Consider the following 15693-nt stretch of genomic DNA (forward strand, 5'->3'; position numbering starts at 1 on the left):
AAGTCAGCAGCTACCACCCAGACTCGGCTCGCGGGCGGCCCCTAGCGGAGGAAATCTTCGTTCTGCTCCAGAAAGGAGCTTTAGAAGAAGTCTCGACTCCGGACCCAGGGTTCTACTCAGGCTATTCCTAGTAGAAAAGACAACAGGGGGGTGGAGACCAGTCATCGATTTGTCTACACTCAACAAGTTCCTTTCCCTGACGAAGGTCCGAATGGACACCCCAGAGTCCGTAAGGGCGTCTATCAGGGAAGGGGACTTCATGGTGTCGCTGGACCTCCAAGATGCCTATTTCCAAATACCAGTGCATCACTCCTCCAGGAAATTCCTCAGAATCGTCCACAGGGGCAACACTTTCCAGTTCACCTGCCTATGCTTCGGACTTTCCACAGCACCCCAAGTCTTCACCAGAGTGTTCAAACTCGTTTCAGCGTGGTCCCACTCCAGGGGAATTCGCCTACTCCGTTACCTGGACGACTGGCTGATCCTTGCACATTCCGCCCAGCTATGCCAAGAACACCTGAGAATGGTCCTAACCTTCGTCCGGAAATTGGGCACCGTAGTCAACCCGGAGAAGTCAGATTTCTTACCAAGACAGAGAGTCACGTACCTGGGTATGGTCCTGGACTCCTCCCTAATGAAGTCCTTCCCAGTAGAAAAGAGGATCCAGAATCTCACTTCCCTAGTTGGACAGGCACTATCGACCAGGTTCCTGACGGCGAAACAATGCCAAATCCTCCTGGGCCATATGGCCTCCGTAGAGAGACCAATCCCCAGGAGCAGACAAAGAATGCGACCGCTACAGTGGCTCCTCAAGTTTCAGTGGGCCCCGCAAGAGGGAGAACCCCTACAACACATCTCCCTCACCGAAGAAATCAAGGAGTCTCTTCTCTGGTGGAAGGACCCGTGCAACCTGCTCGTGGGGATGCCCCTCGGCCCATCTCCCCCCGAAGTCCTCCTGTTCTCCGATGCCTCCAAGGAGGGCTGGGGAACCCACCTCAACGACGATCACATCAGCGGTTCCTGGTCCACAGTCGAGCGGACAGCCCATATCAACTGGCTAGAGTTGAAACAGTACTCCTGGCTCTCCGTCACTTTAAGGATCAAGTCTCGGGGAAAGTAGTGGGCATAATGTCGGACAATTACTCGGTAGTAGCCTACCTGAACAAGCAAGGTGGCACAGTCTCCCAGGAACTATGCCTTCTGACGATGGACATCCTCAACCTAGCCGAGAATCTCCAAGTGTCACTCAAAGCCCGCTACATCCCAGGGAAGAGGAATGTCTGGGCGGACCACCTCAGCAGGAAGAATCAGATAATCAGCACAGAATGGTCCCTCCATCAAGAAGTAGCGAACTTCATCCTCAGCAAATGGGGCTCCCCTCTAGTGGACCTTTTCGCCACGAGATGGAATCACCAACTCCCAATATATTTCAGCCCTCTCCCGGATCCTCTGGCAGCAGGAGAAGACGCTCTTCTGCAAAGTTGGGACAACCTGGACACCTACGCTTTCCCACCGTTTCCCTTGCTCCACAAGGTACTCCAGAGAGCAAGAAACGCATCCAACCTTCGGATGACTTTGATCGCTCCTTGGTGGCCCGAAGCCCCATGGTTTCCAGACGCCCTCGATCTAGCAGTAGAAGAGCCTCTGGCCCTTCAGGGAAGACCAGATCTTCTACATCAACCCATCAACGGGGCTTGGCACAAGAACCCTTCAGCACTCAATCTTCACGCGTTCAGACTATGGTCCGGATCCTCCTAAAGAAGGGTTTTCCCAGAGAAGTGGCGGAGGATATGTCCGCTCCTATTCGCTCTTCCTCAGCTAACCTTTATCAAGGGAAATGGAATGCCTTTGCAGAATGGTGCCACTCCAGGAAGATAGTCCCACATCAAGCCACCATTCCTGAGATCGCCTCCTTCTTCCACTTCCCCAGGAAGTCCAAGAAGATCTCCCTCTCGGCAGTACAAGGCTATAGGGCAGCTCCAAATCAGGTGTTTTCTCTGAAGGGAATGGACCCAGCCCTTTCACCGGAAATTTCCATGCTCTCCAGGCACTTCAAAGATCATGCCCCCCCCCCCAGGGAAATCAGTTCTCCTCCGTGGGATATGGCATTAGTCCTGAACCCCTCCGAGAGGCACATCTGAAGGACCTCACCTTGAAGACAGTTTTTCTGCTAGCCCTGGCATCTTCCAAGAGAGTAGGGGAGTTACACGCCATCTCTTATAGAGTCGCCCATTCCAAAGGATGGAAAGAGGTCTCCTTCACTTTCATGCCTCAATTCATTGCCAAAAACCAAGATCCTGCCAAATCCGACCCTAGATTCTGGTCCTTTAGTGTTCCGTCCTTAGACGAATTTGTAGGGGGAGAACAGACTGAAACAGTACTATGCCCGGTACGAGCCATCCGGACCTACCTCAAGAGAACCGAACATCTTAGACCAGAATTAAAGAGGTTGTTCGTCTCTACTAAAGGTAAACCGAAGCCCATCACTAAGAATTCCATTTCTTACTGGATCAAGGAAGTCATCCGCAGAGCCTACGACATGAACCACACAGATTGCCCTAAGGCGAAAGCCCATGACCTGAGGGCAGTGGGGACCTCCCTAGTCTTCAGAAAAAATCTGTCAGTCAACCAGGCTTTTCAAGCAGATATATGGAAGAGCCAGAATACGTTCACTTCCTTTTACCTCAAAGAAGTTATGTGGGAATCTTTAGGGAACTTCTCTTTGGGCCCCATAGTGGCCGCCCAAGAAGTCCTGAAATGATATGCCCCTCCCCAAGAGCACACAGCCGACCCTGACAACTCATCCAGGTTCTGGCTCGGCAACCGCAGGGATAACTTTCCAAAGTCCTTTTTATTCTCCTACATTCCCTTACCTCACCCGAGGGCTCTCAAGCATTCCAAGGGAATCAATTCAAGCCCTTCAGTGAGTATAACCTGTCTGTCTCCACTCCAGGGAACAGAAAAGGGTGCACTTCAAAGTGAGGGGAATGTATAGGGGTCTGGTCAACGTAGTCTTAGCACACTAAATTTTCCTTACGGGGGTTTTCCAGGCTATATAACAACTTCCTTCCTAAGTCCGAGTCTCCTATTGAAAGGAGTACCGAAGAGTTTGTATTCTTCGGAGCAAATGTAATTTTCGCAGGAAAATTAATTTTTCCCTGATACAAACCTGAGGTACTCCTTACCTCTAATGGCCCTCCTCAACCACCCCTCTAAACAGTTCCTTCTCCTTGCCTGACAAACCTTGTGCTTAATTTCATACCTGGCTCAGAGAATGGAGTATAGTGTGCGAGACTTGTGGTGGAGGGCAAGGGTCCCCCTTGCCCCAATAGGGCCCCTTGAGGATAAGCGTTGCCCAGACCCACCGAGTGAGGATTCTAATTTAGCGGTAGAAATATCTTCGCTAAAAAATAATTTTCCTGCGAAAATCACATTTTGCATCGAGCTTGTCAGGTCAAAAAACATGATTGATAGTCTTAAAACTACATTGGATAAAATTAACTGAAATACTCACTAGCAGACAGTGACTGAGACATCACGCCTGTTGTGAGTGACGAGTTTTGAGGAAGGTATTCAGGCTGGGGAAATGTACCTTCCAACTGTTTATTAGGCTTGGATAATGTCCAGTGCCTATTCAAGTTGCCAAGTTGAGCCTCAAACAGTACATCATTCATGAGTTTCACTACATATAATCGCTGATCTTTTGCAACATGTCTAAGTGTTGTAGCAAAGTACTTCCCCATAATATCAAAATCATCTTCTGGACGGGATGATTTAAAATGTTCTCCAATCAATGACAAAATAGCATCAGTCTGATCCACTTTGCGCTTTCGTTGAGGCTTCTTGCTTTTGGTTAATACCCCAGATTCTGTACAGTTGGAGATTAATGTTAGTTCATTGGTTTGACAGCTGGTGCTAGCTTCCAGTGATGTCTTGGGTGTCTTGGGTCGACTGTCGCCTCATAGTCACTGATTTCCACTTCTTGTGAACAAGTAATGAAATTATCATCAGTAACTTAGTACAGGACAAGTGTGGGGTTGGCCAGTACTGGCCTAATGCAATATCAGTGTATTTAGTTGTTTTTTTCTTATTGTTTCCGTTTCCCACGTCGGAAGAAGAATGGAGAGATGTTGCAAAGGGATTTGAAGACAAATGGCATTTTCCTCACTGTTTAGGAGCAGTGGATGGGAAACACGTCCAGATCATTCCACCACCAGGCTCATTTTATTACAATTACAAAGGCTACCATAGTTTGGTGTTGATGGGAATAGCAAATGCTAGTTATGAGTTTATCATGTGTGACTTTGGTACAAATTGTAGAATCTCAGATGGTGGAGTCTTGGACAACACTAAATTTTACGATAAACTTGTTGGTGGTCTCTTGTGTGTACCTGTTGCAGACAAAGTGCATAATAGTGAGAAAGTGCTACCCAATGTATTTCTTGGTGACGAAGCTTTCGCTATGAAAAAGATTTTCTTAAACCCTTTGGTCAAAAAGACTTAACGGATGAGCGCAGAGTGTTTAATGGGACCTTTCGCAGTCAGGCTCGTAGTTTCCTATTAGCGCTAGAATTTTCAATTGTCTCAGATTTCATGAGGCAAAGGGGTGACTTAGCTAATTTGGAAACCGATATTTAAAAAAAATACGACATAAATTGCTGCATAAGTGTATTTAGAATTAAAAACATGACTCTTAATGTTATAGATTTTACTTACTGGTGTGTGATAAGGCTTTGTTAATTTAATTATAAGATAAAACTAGAAATAGGTAATTATTTTTACTGTCTTCCTTGGCGTTTCACAGTTTTCTTCAGTGTTTCACAAAGAGAAAACGGACCCAGCCTAATGACGTCAGAAGCTGCGCAAAATAATTCAAACGGTCTGACCTGTATATTTAGACCTTGGCATCATGAAAGCAGTCATGGGGCGTACCGATTTCTAACAGTGTGGCCACTCCTTGGCTTTTTTTCCCAATATCTTGGCATTTTTGCCATCAACTTGGAATCTTGGAAATAAACTATAAAAAATTAACAAATCTTGGATTTTTTCGCCAAATTGTAGACAATTGCTTAAAATATTAGTTTAATAATAAAATATTCTCTTTGCCACCTAATAAAGTATGAGGTACACTATGTTAACAACAGAGGACAAATTAAGTTTTGAATTTTAATTCATGAGATTGTTGAAAAGTTAAGGCTGGAAACCACGACTTGCCAACTAAGTTGTCTTCTATGAGTTGACGCGTCCATGACACGTTCAATACGTTTGAGACGTTTCTCTCCTAGTCCGCCAGTCTTCTCTAGCTCATAAGTCGTGCGTGTGTGGTATGTGAGACCTGTTGATAGTTATTCAACCCTACATGATTTAATTAGAAATCATTATGAGTGACTGAAGAACCAGGGTATAGTGGTGATGTTACCCCACCAAAGAGAAAAGCGAAAGTGACGTGGTATCAGCAGGCATTTAGAAAGGAATGGATGGAGGAGGATGAACTGAAAGATTGGGTACAACCAGATCCTACTGACAAATATACTGTCTTGTGTACTGTATGTAGCAGCAAACTCAAGCATTGCAATAAGTCGTCTCTGATGGCACACAAAGTTTCCATGAAGCATGGAAAGTGAACCTCTTCAGGAAAAGGAAGAGCTTTTTCGATATGACTGCAAGCAGTTTCTAATAGAATTGTGCATGCAGATGAAAAAGAGATTTCCTTTTGAAGAAAATAGCCTCATTGCTATGTTAAAGGTAGCGGAACCAGCTGAAGCTCTTTCTACAAAAAGGGACTTAAAATCTCTTTGAAAACTTGCTGTACATTTTCCAACATTGATAAAGTAGGATGAGCTAGATTTGCTGCAAGAGCAATGGCGAGATCTTCTATATGCAAGAGACACACTTAAAGGCATAAATTAAGTCAGTCTGCAACTGTTTTCTGGAATTATTTACTTTCAGTGAAAGATGGGAATAATAAAGAATAGTTTAATCTTCTTGCAACATTTATGTGCATTTTATTAGCTCTGCCACACTCGTCTGCATGTATTGAAATAAATTATTCCCAAATAAACCAAGTTAAAACTAAGCAAAGCAACAGACTACACACAAATACAGTTGCAAACCGTCTATAGGCCAAGCAAGCCATCACAAGACAAGAAGTGACTTGCCAAAAGTGGGAACCATCTATTTCATTAATCAAAGATGTAAAGTTGGGTCACTGTCACAAGAAGAGATATAAAGAGAGGGAAGAGTCCAGGAAGAAGAGTAACACAGGAACTTTATATCATAGTGAAGCCGATGATGTTGATGATGAGGAATTAGAGGAGGACCCTATGCCAGTATCCTTCTTCCTGCAATAATACCATTGTCTGTAAAGTATTTGGTGAGTAGAACTTCCTCTTCTAGCTAAATTTCCTATTTTAAATAAGCCACAATCCATTTCAAGAGCCATGTCACCTTGTTTTTCGCAAGTATCTATAAAAAATAATCCTTGGATTTTCTTGGATTTTTTCGTAGGGTCATCTTGGCATTTTTACATTTTGTGAGTGGCAACACTGATTTCTCATTGCTGCGCAGTGTCAATAACAGTCGAAGGGAGAGGATATACGCGCTCTGCTTCGCTCTTCTAGTTTCATACTGTGGTAAATTGAGATTAATTGTCTTATTATTAGTTTTATATACATGTAGATGGTGTTAAAGAATTGTATACTGGTGCTGTAGAATCCTTATATATGTGATTCTCATATTACAAATTTCCTGGACAGTGGAAGGAGGAGGAGGTGGTTGAGGGGGCGTGGGGAAATACGTACCTCAAGGGAGTGAAGAATGGAGGAGGATGATAATCTCAGTGGGGAAGCCGAAGTCCAGGAGTTCGCATTACCACACGGGACCACGCGTGCTTCCTCACAGCAAGCGTGTATGTACGTAAATCAAAGAGGGGTGTGGGGACAACTCATAAAGATAACCGTCTTTGGGTAATGAAACCCAGAATTCCTATTGTGAGTTTTAATGAATTGAATAATTAAACACTAAAATTAAGCTACTTGACATTAAATAAGGGTTTTAACAGTTGGATTCACACATACATCCTATCTATCCTATCTCCCTGCGCGCCTATCTAGGGGTCCTATCTATTAAATACTCCTTGTTACTTGCTATTATCCTTAGAGGGTCTCTGCTGGTTGAGGGGATGACTTTCATGGGGTATTGTTCCTCGTTCTGGCAGGATGCTTTTGAAGTATATCATTGTTGTCGATCACGGCGGGAACCCAGGTCATCCTTTGTGATTAGCCTCGTGGAGGGGGAGCAGGATTGAACACGTAGGAGGCTTCTCGTGTACGCTATCCAGTTCCTTTCAGGTCAGCGTCCCGAGGAAAGGGGGTACAGATACGTACGTGACCCCTTGATACACAAATGTTTGGTTCACTGGAGGCTGGAGGCCTCTAGTCACTATGATAGTCGGGATGATACACACAGCACTCCACCTGATAAGTTCGGAGGGGGATTTGACCCGCTAATACTCCTTTAACGTTCACGCACTCACTTAAGGATGCAAATCCTTAATAACCACATGAGGGAGGATAGGGCGCGATTTGGCTCTCCAGGACGTGAGCGGCCCGAACCTCCCTGATCGACTTTAATGGGTAGACTGCTTGTGTCCTGCGGTAGGTCAGGTCACGATGTCCGCTAGCCGGCTTCCGACGTTGCCAATAGTACTATGTCTCCGTCCCTAGTTGCGAAGGGTACTACGAATAATGTTCATGCGGGAGGGTGACACAGTTCCAAGTGTTCTTTGAGGTAGACACTGTTCACGAGCGGGTTAAACACAATCCTAATTATTCTAATTGCCTAGCTTAAACAAATATGTGGCAGCGCGCAGGGGGGGGGGAGGGGGTGTGTTTGAGCGCTTTGTGTGGGCGCGAAAACCGTTGAGCATGGCTCTGAGAACACAAATCAAAACGGGGGGGGGTGTTTCTAGATAATTAGAAGTCTCTCCCTTCGTTAAGGCATTGAATTGATTGTCAAAAATGACATGACAGATGAAGAGGATAACGAGGAGAAAGGACAGGATGCAGCTACTAGAAGTCTTAAGGACTGGAAATTCCCCCGAGTATGGGGAATGAAGGACTGATACGGAGAGAAAACAGACGAGAAAATGGGAAGGGAGACAACGAGCTGGGTGTCACAATTTAAAAAATTGTGACATCTCATATGTTTTATACTTTGTAATAGTTTTAGATCCTATACAGCACCGTTAGTCGTGTGTATCTAATTGAATCCTATGTAGACATTTTTTGTTTATGTAAAATTATTGATACGAAGACGTTCTAGACGTCGCTTGTTTGTTTACATCCGCTTGCTAATAAACGCAAGAAAGCAAGACCCCGTTTTTCAACTTTCCTCACCGACACAATGCTACAGTGGCGACGAGGATTTGTGGATTAGTGTGCTAAAGGACTGATTTAAGTTTTAGAAGACAGAAATAGCTGCCTTTCCTACTGATGGTGGAGAAATCGAAGGATGAAGATATACTCGCCTATTCACTCCATCGGAACCGTCCTGGCCACTCTGGATTCGAAAATAGCCTTGGTTTAGCAGGCTACGAGTCATTAGTTTCACAAGAAAACAGGATTTAATGCAAGTAGATTTACAATGGCAAATAACTCAGGTAAGACTGACTGTTTTGACCCCAATAAGATTAGATGGGAGATATGGCTTAGTATGCTGCAAGCTCATTTTGCATACAATGGAATCACTGATGATAACAAGAAGAGAAATTCTTTATTAGTATGATTAGGAAGTGATACGTATAGCACCCTTGCCACCCTGACTTCACCTGATTTGCCACATGTGAAAACCTATAATGATTTAGTGAAGCTTTTAGAAGCACATTACAAGGTAAAACCGAGCTATCATCGGAGTTTAATCAAATTTCAGAATAGAAAGAAAAAATCTGATGAAAGTTTAAGAGACTTGTATGCTGACTTGAAAAGTCTAGCCAAGGATTGTAGTTTTGATACCTTATTTGATGCTCAAGTGAGAGACCAACTATTCATGGCAATAGAAACTGAAGTGTATTTCCCGAACTTAGTTGCTGAGAATTTGGATTTACAAACTATGTCTTCAACGGACATTTTAGAGAAAATTCTAAATTTGGAAAAAGCTTTTGTTGGAGAAAAGCTCCCAACTACTGAAGTGAGGAAAGTGGGGGTTAGTTCTGAATATTTTAATAGTCAGAAAAAAGAAAGTTGCAAGCATTGCGGGTATCCACACAAAAGTGAGAACTGTAGGTTTAAGCACCTAACTTGTTCAGTTTGTAACACGAGAGGACACCTAAAACGAGTGTGCCGTCTTGATAAGTCTGTGTCTGCTAAACACACAGGGACTCATGGTAAGCCACACAGTGCCCAGAAAGGATCTTTTGGAAAATTTACCAACAAGAAGACGTTTGGAAAAAAGAAAACTAATATGGTTTTCGAGGGAATTTCTCAGGAAGAGAGAGATACTGGTAGTGATGATAACCAATTGTTACATTTAGTGGATCGACCTAGCCTTCCAGAAGTGGTTAGTGTTGATATTTCTCATGAACCTGTACACAGTGTTGTAGGTAAGGTTTTGCCAGTGAGAAATAAGGTTGATATTAATATTGAAGGTCATAATGTGCCGTACGAAGTTGATTGTGGTGCCAGTGTGTCTACCCTAACCTTACATTGGGTTAAGACATTAAATTTATCTTTGGAGCCTAGTGATAAAATTTTGAAGGCTTATGGTAATAATGATTTGCATGTTTTGGGTAAGGTTTATGCTAATATATTTTATAATGGTCACAATGTAATTCAAAGTTTGTATGTAGTTGAATCTAATAACTCTAACTTATGTGGAAGAGATTTAATGCCTAAAATTGGTATTGCACTCACAGGTATAGAGGAAGGAGTTAATGTTTTGGATTCCAAGGTACAATTAGATAATTTTTCAGCTGATTCTAGATTGCCAATTTCATGTCACTGTCTAAAGTTCTTTTCTGGTCAGGATGTCCCGAAAGGCGATTCTGCACACACTAAGCGCGGCCTGTTCACTGGAGGCTGACCTCGTCGTGACACCGTTCAAACCCATTCCCACGAGGGTCGGGGCGTCACTCGCATCACTGTCCTCAATTCGATAGGTCTCCGGGGGATTTTACACATGAATCACTCGTGTAGGGCCTGACGGTGCGTAAACGGGTCGTATGGAGGGGTAAAATCCTCGATAGCCACCCTATGGGAGGGTGGGGCGCGTTTGATCTTCCGAGAGCACGTGAGGCCCACCTCTCCCTGTGGGAACCCAGGGGTTAACTGCCGGTGCCCAGCACTGTAGGGTCAACTGCCTATGTCTATGGCATACACTGTTGCCGGTACTTCGAATTTCAAATCACTAGTTCTGAAGGGACTGCAGTGCAACGTTTACGTGGGAGTTGAATAATTTCTAGTTGTCCTTTGAGGTAGTCACTAGTCACGAGGGAGGACGATATGATTCTAACTAGCCTAAACATTAAATGGCAAGTGCGCAGGGGGGGGGGACCGTTAGAACCAATTCGAACGGTAACTGCAATTCTAATCCTAAAGTAGCAAATTACAACTGCAACATGGACAAACAGTAAAACTGAGAGGTTGTGGAATCCCACACTTAATATTAAACATTCGTGTCTTTGCTCGCAGGTATATGTAGACACCTAGAACGAAAGGGAGGGGGGAGGGTTTTCCTGAGCAGTTGGAAGTCTCTCTCAAACTCGTTAAGGCACTGTAATTGACTGCCAAATTGGCGCAACAGTTAATGAAGATAAGGAGAAGGAAAAATATCAAGAAGTAGTTGCCAGAGGCCTTAAGAGTTCCGGCAATTCCATAGAGTAAAGGGAATTGATAGTTGAAAAGGGCTGAAAGCAGACGAAAAAATGTGAAGCCTGCGGTGTCGGCGAGTCCTTTGAGCGAAAGCATTTGGTAACTGTGGTTTGAAACCAGTCGCAAGAAAATGAGAAGAAATAATAGGCCGTGTGACGTGTGTCACAACCCAAAGTTGTGACAATAAAAGGAAATAAAATAAGAATGAAACAGAAAAACAAAAAGGGGAAGAGATTATGAAAAATGTAAACAAAGAGAAAGATGAGAGTGAAAGAGAATGAGAAAAAAAATAAGAAAAAAAATAGAGATAAACAAAATAATAGGAGACTTTAATATACCACAAATAAACTGGGAAAAGTACCATTAACAGAGCACCAGAAAACAGACAAGTCAAGATGTTGCTAGATCTAGTAGAAGAACTAAGCCCAGCACATTCCTTCACCAACTAGCAAAGAAAACATACTAGACATAACCTTAGCGAGTTACCACGCCTTTTTTCACAGTTGCGAGATCCAAGATAGGACCACAGAATCTTGATGAGAACATACAAGCCTGGGGAGAATAATCCCTCTCCTCCATCCTGGCAGATCTTGTTGAGTAGGCTAAATAATCTGAACTTTCTCAGTGACAAAATCAACTGGAATGAGATCAAGAAGAAAATTAGAGATGAAAACTGACAGGGGCGTCTTGACGGTAAATCTAAACAGCAAATGATCCAGATCCTTCTGAAGATGTGCTACAGCATATGCAGCTTTTATGTCCCGCTCAGGGGGGGGGGGGGTAAGAAGGACAACACCACAAATCCGGCAAAGCAATCAACCTTAAAAAACAAGCTAATTAAGATTGAAAGTGGGGTACTAAAGTCACACGAGGAAGAACGTAAACCTAACGAAATAAAAGTTGTTATGGCGGGATAATTCCCAAACAAACATTGTTTTTCTTAGCTTTAATCTTCACCATGTTTACATGTGCCCGCCATGGCTCAAAATCATAAGTACTGATATCTCTATGCCAGGCGTCAGTGGGTAGTAACAAAACATAAACATTCAAGTAATATAAAAGAGAATCAGAACACATATAATTTAGGATCAAACTCTAAGTAGTAAATGAAACACAAACATGAATCCTTACATCCCTTTTTCCTAAATTTTGTATGACATAACCAATTAGGGTGTCACACAATACAGCACTACAAATCAAGGCGATCTGGAGGCTTTATAAGTCTACCAGATTTGGTTCTATTCTCAGGTTCCCTGATAGGAGATTTAACCGGAGAATTGTTAATGTGAACATTGTCTTTAGCCGGGTCATCAGGAAAATTAACATCAGTGTTAGGAATATCACATGAAGGTTTGTTATGAGCATCAGAATGGCAAGACTCATCAACAGAACTATTATCCATTACTACAGGAGTTATAGGCTTCTTAACATTCTGAGCCACAGTGGTTACATATCTTGGCATAATCTGATCAGCATGCCTTCTCCAAAATACATTTCCATGATCTGTTAATTGAATCTTATAATTACGTACACCTAACTCTTCAATTACTTTTCCTGGCAACCATTTCTCTCCCTTTCCATAGTTCCTCACAAACACAGCATCTTCTAACTTATATTTGGATACACCTACAACCTCTTCCTCAATCTTACTTCTCCTCTTCTTTTCCTTTTGAAGGGAGTGCAAAGGTCCCTTAAAAGTTCTACCCATTAACATCTCTGAGGGCGTTTTGCCAGTGGAAGCACTAACAGTTCTTCTCTGATTATATAAAAATCTACATATTCTAAGATGAATATCCCCACTTTCAAATTTACGCAATCCACTTTTAAAGGTTCTCACTGCACATTCTGCTAACCCATTTGAGGAAGGATTGTATGGTGCTGGCATCACATGTTTAACGCCATTCTTAGACAAAAATTCCTCCATTTCTGCTGAACAAAAATTTGCGGCATTATCTGACACTATTTGGTCAGGTAAGCCAAAATTTGCAAATGTTCTTCGCAACAACTTAATAGTAGTTTATGAAGAAATGGTTTCAGTAACATGCACATCCATGAATTTGGAAAAGGAATCAACAATTACTAAAAAATATTGTCCATCTATAGGTCCTGCATAGTCAATGTGTAATCTTGACCATGGTATACCCGAATCTGGCCAAGCAAGAGACTGAGATTGGGGCTGCTGGTGATTAGAAATAGAACAAATAGAACAACTTTTGGTAACTTCCAACAGATCTTGCTCCAGCTTAGGCCACCATACCCATTTTCTTGCTTCAGCTTTCATCGCATTTACTCCAATATGACCTAAATGCAAATTATCCAACACTACTTTCCTTAATTCCGACGGAATTACCACTATTTCTGAACAACACAATTTCATCATGAAGGCTAAGATAATTTTTTATCTTGGAGTACTCTGACACATTTGGGTTATTTTGCCAACCAAATTTAAGGTTATTTACAACATGTTTAAGAACTGGGTCCTTTCTGGTATACAGTTTGACTTTGTCCAAAACAATATCACTATATGCCATTACCTTGATTAAATTGACATATTCAACAGGTACACTAGATTCATTGTCCGAATCTACTATGGGTAATCTACTTAAAGCATCCGCAACCTGATTTTCTCTGCCTGCTCTGAACACCAGATCAAAGTTAAACTGTTATAACAACAGAGCCCAACGCTGCAATCTGGCATTGGCATGAATTGGAATTTGTTTCTGTTTACCAAATAAACCTAACAATGGTTTGTGATCTGTTTTTACAACAAATTCTCTTCCTAGTAAGAAATATTTCAACTTAACTACTCCATAAACCACCGCAAGAGCCTCTCGATCCAGTTGAGAGTAATTCTTTTCAGCGGAAGATAACTTCTTACTGGCAAAATACACAGTCTGTTCTTCCTTATTCACAACTTGTTTTAAAACACATCCAACTCCAACTGGGGATGCATTAACCTCTAAGATAAGGGGAGAACAGCCATCAAAATTTGACAAAATTCTTGAGTTACACAATTCTTTCTTAATAGTAAAAAAAGAATTTTCTTCTACCTTAGTCCACTTAAAGGTTGCATTTTTCTGTAGAAGATCATACAAAGGAGCAAGAATTATAGCAAATTGTGGAACAAACCTACAATAATAAGTTACTAAGCCAACAAATGACTTTACTTCTGCCACTGAGGTAGGAGCTGGGGCTTGAGCAATTGCTCTTATTTTACATTCAGAAGGCTTTATACCCTTCCCACTCACATCATATCCTAGATATTCAATTGAATCAGCTTTAAGTACAGATTTACTTTTATTTACCTTGACATTATTTTCTTGAAGTATGCCTAGTACTTTTAAAAGTCTTTCATCATGTTCCTGTTCAGTGGAACCAGTTACAAGAATGTCATCCAAAAATACTGCTACTCCTGGAATTTTACTCATTAACTGAACCATGAAGCGCTGAAAAATAGCAGGAGAGGAAGCAAGCCCAAAAGGTAATCTGTTGTATTTAAATAGACCTTTTGGAGTGTTAATCACTAAGTACTTCTGAGCCTCTTCATCTACTGCCATTTGCAGATAAGCATTTTTTAAGTCCAACTTGGAAAAGAGTTGTCCCTTTCCAACCACAGACAAAAGTTCATCCACTTTTGGTAATGGATACTGAACTACTAGCAAAAACTGATTGAGGTATTTAAAGTCTGCACATATGCGGGGCTGCCCATTCACTGAATTCTACAGGGGAAATGATACCCTCCTTAACTAGGTTGTCCAACTCGTCTTCCACTAACTTTCGAAAATGGAATGATACTGTACGAGTTTTGTAACACTTAGATACAGCTTCAGGTTTAAGATGTATTGCTGTTATGGGTTTTGTTGAATCAACTGTGTACTCATCTAATAAGGTACTAGCATTCACAATATTTACTCTAGACACTCTAGAGCAGTGGTTCTTAACCTTTTTTGGCAGCGACCCAAAATTTTGCACAAATCAAGCATCGCGACCCAAAATTTTGCACAAATTAAGCATCGCGACCTAAGCCTACAAATAAATTTTCTGCTTTGGAGTTTTTATTTAATCATGGTCTGCTTAAAATCCTAAAACTAGGCATCATGTATTTTAATTATTACAATATATAATTATAATATATTTGTAGTGGGAAAATAATTATTTTCTACAAACCCTTAGCGACCCAATAAAATGGCTTGGCGACCCAGGGGTTAAGAACCACTGCTCTAGAGGCATCAGGAATACCTGTAAGAGAAATTCCTACTTTCTTCTGTAAATCTTTACCACATAAATTAATATTACCAGAAGCTACAACACAAAAGGTATGTTCCAAGACATAATTATTATATGATACTGTAACATCCACTTTTCCTAAAACATCAATGGCTGTGTGACCATAAGCACGCAACACTTTATTAACAGGTGACATGGATAGTTTTAAGGAATGTACCCAATTTTCTGATAATGTGGAAACACAAGCACCTGTATCAATCTCAAATGGTATTAAATTGTCATTAATCTTGAAGTTGACTAACTCAGATTTCACAGAAAAGACATCTGATTTAACACCAAACAAATTATTATCTGCACTGTCTGAATCTGAAGAAATTCCAGTCTGTTTGCATCTGATTTAACACCAAACAAATTGTTATCTGCACTGTCTGAATCTGAAGAATCTACCAGTCTGTTTGCAGCTGCAATTCCTTTTCCCTTACTTTTCTTTTCAAGCTTTGAATTTGTGAATCTACAGACTGCTTTCAAATGTCCCTTTTTACCACACATGTTGCAATGTCTTTCTTGAAACCTGCATTTTTCGCTTGCATGGGGAAAACCA

This window comes from Oratosquilla oratoria, chromosome 32, assembly GCF_046742065.1.
Source record: "Oratosquilla oratoria isolate Oo_2021 chromosome 32, ASM4674206v1, whole genome shotgun sequence".
Lineage (NCBI taxonomy): Eukaryota > Metazoa > Arthropoda > Malacostraca > Stomatopoda > Squillidae > Oratosquilla > Oratosquilla oratoria.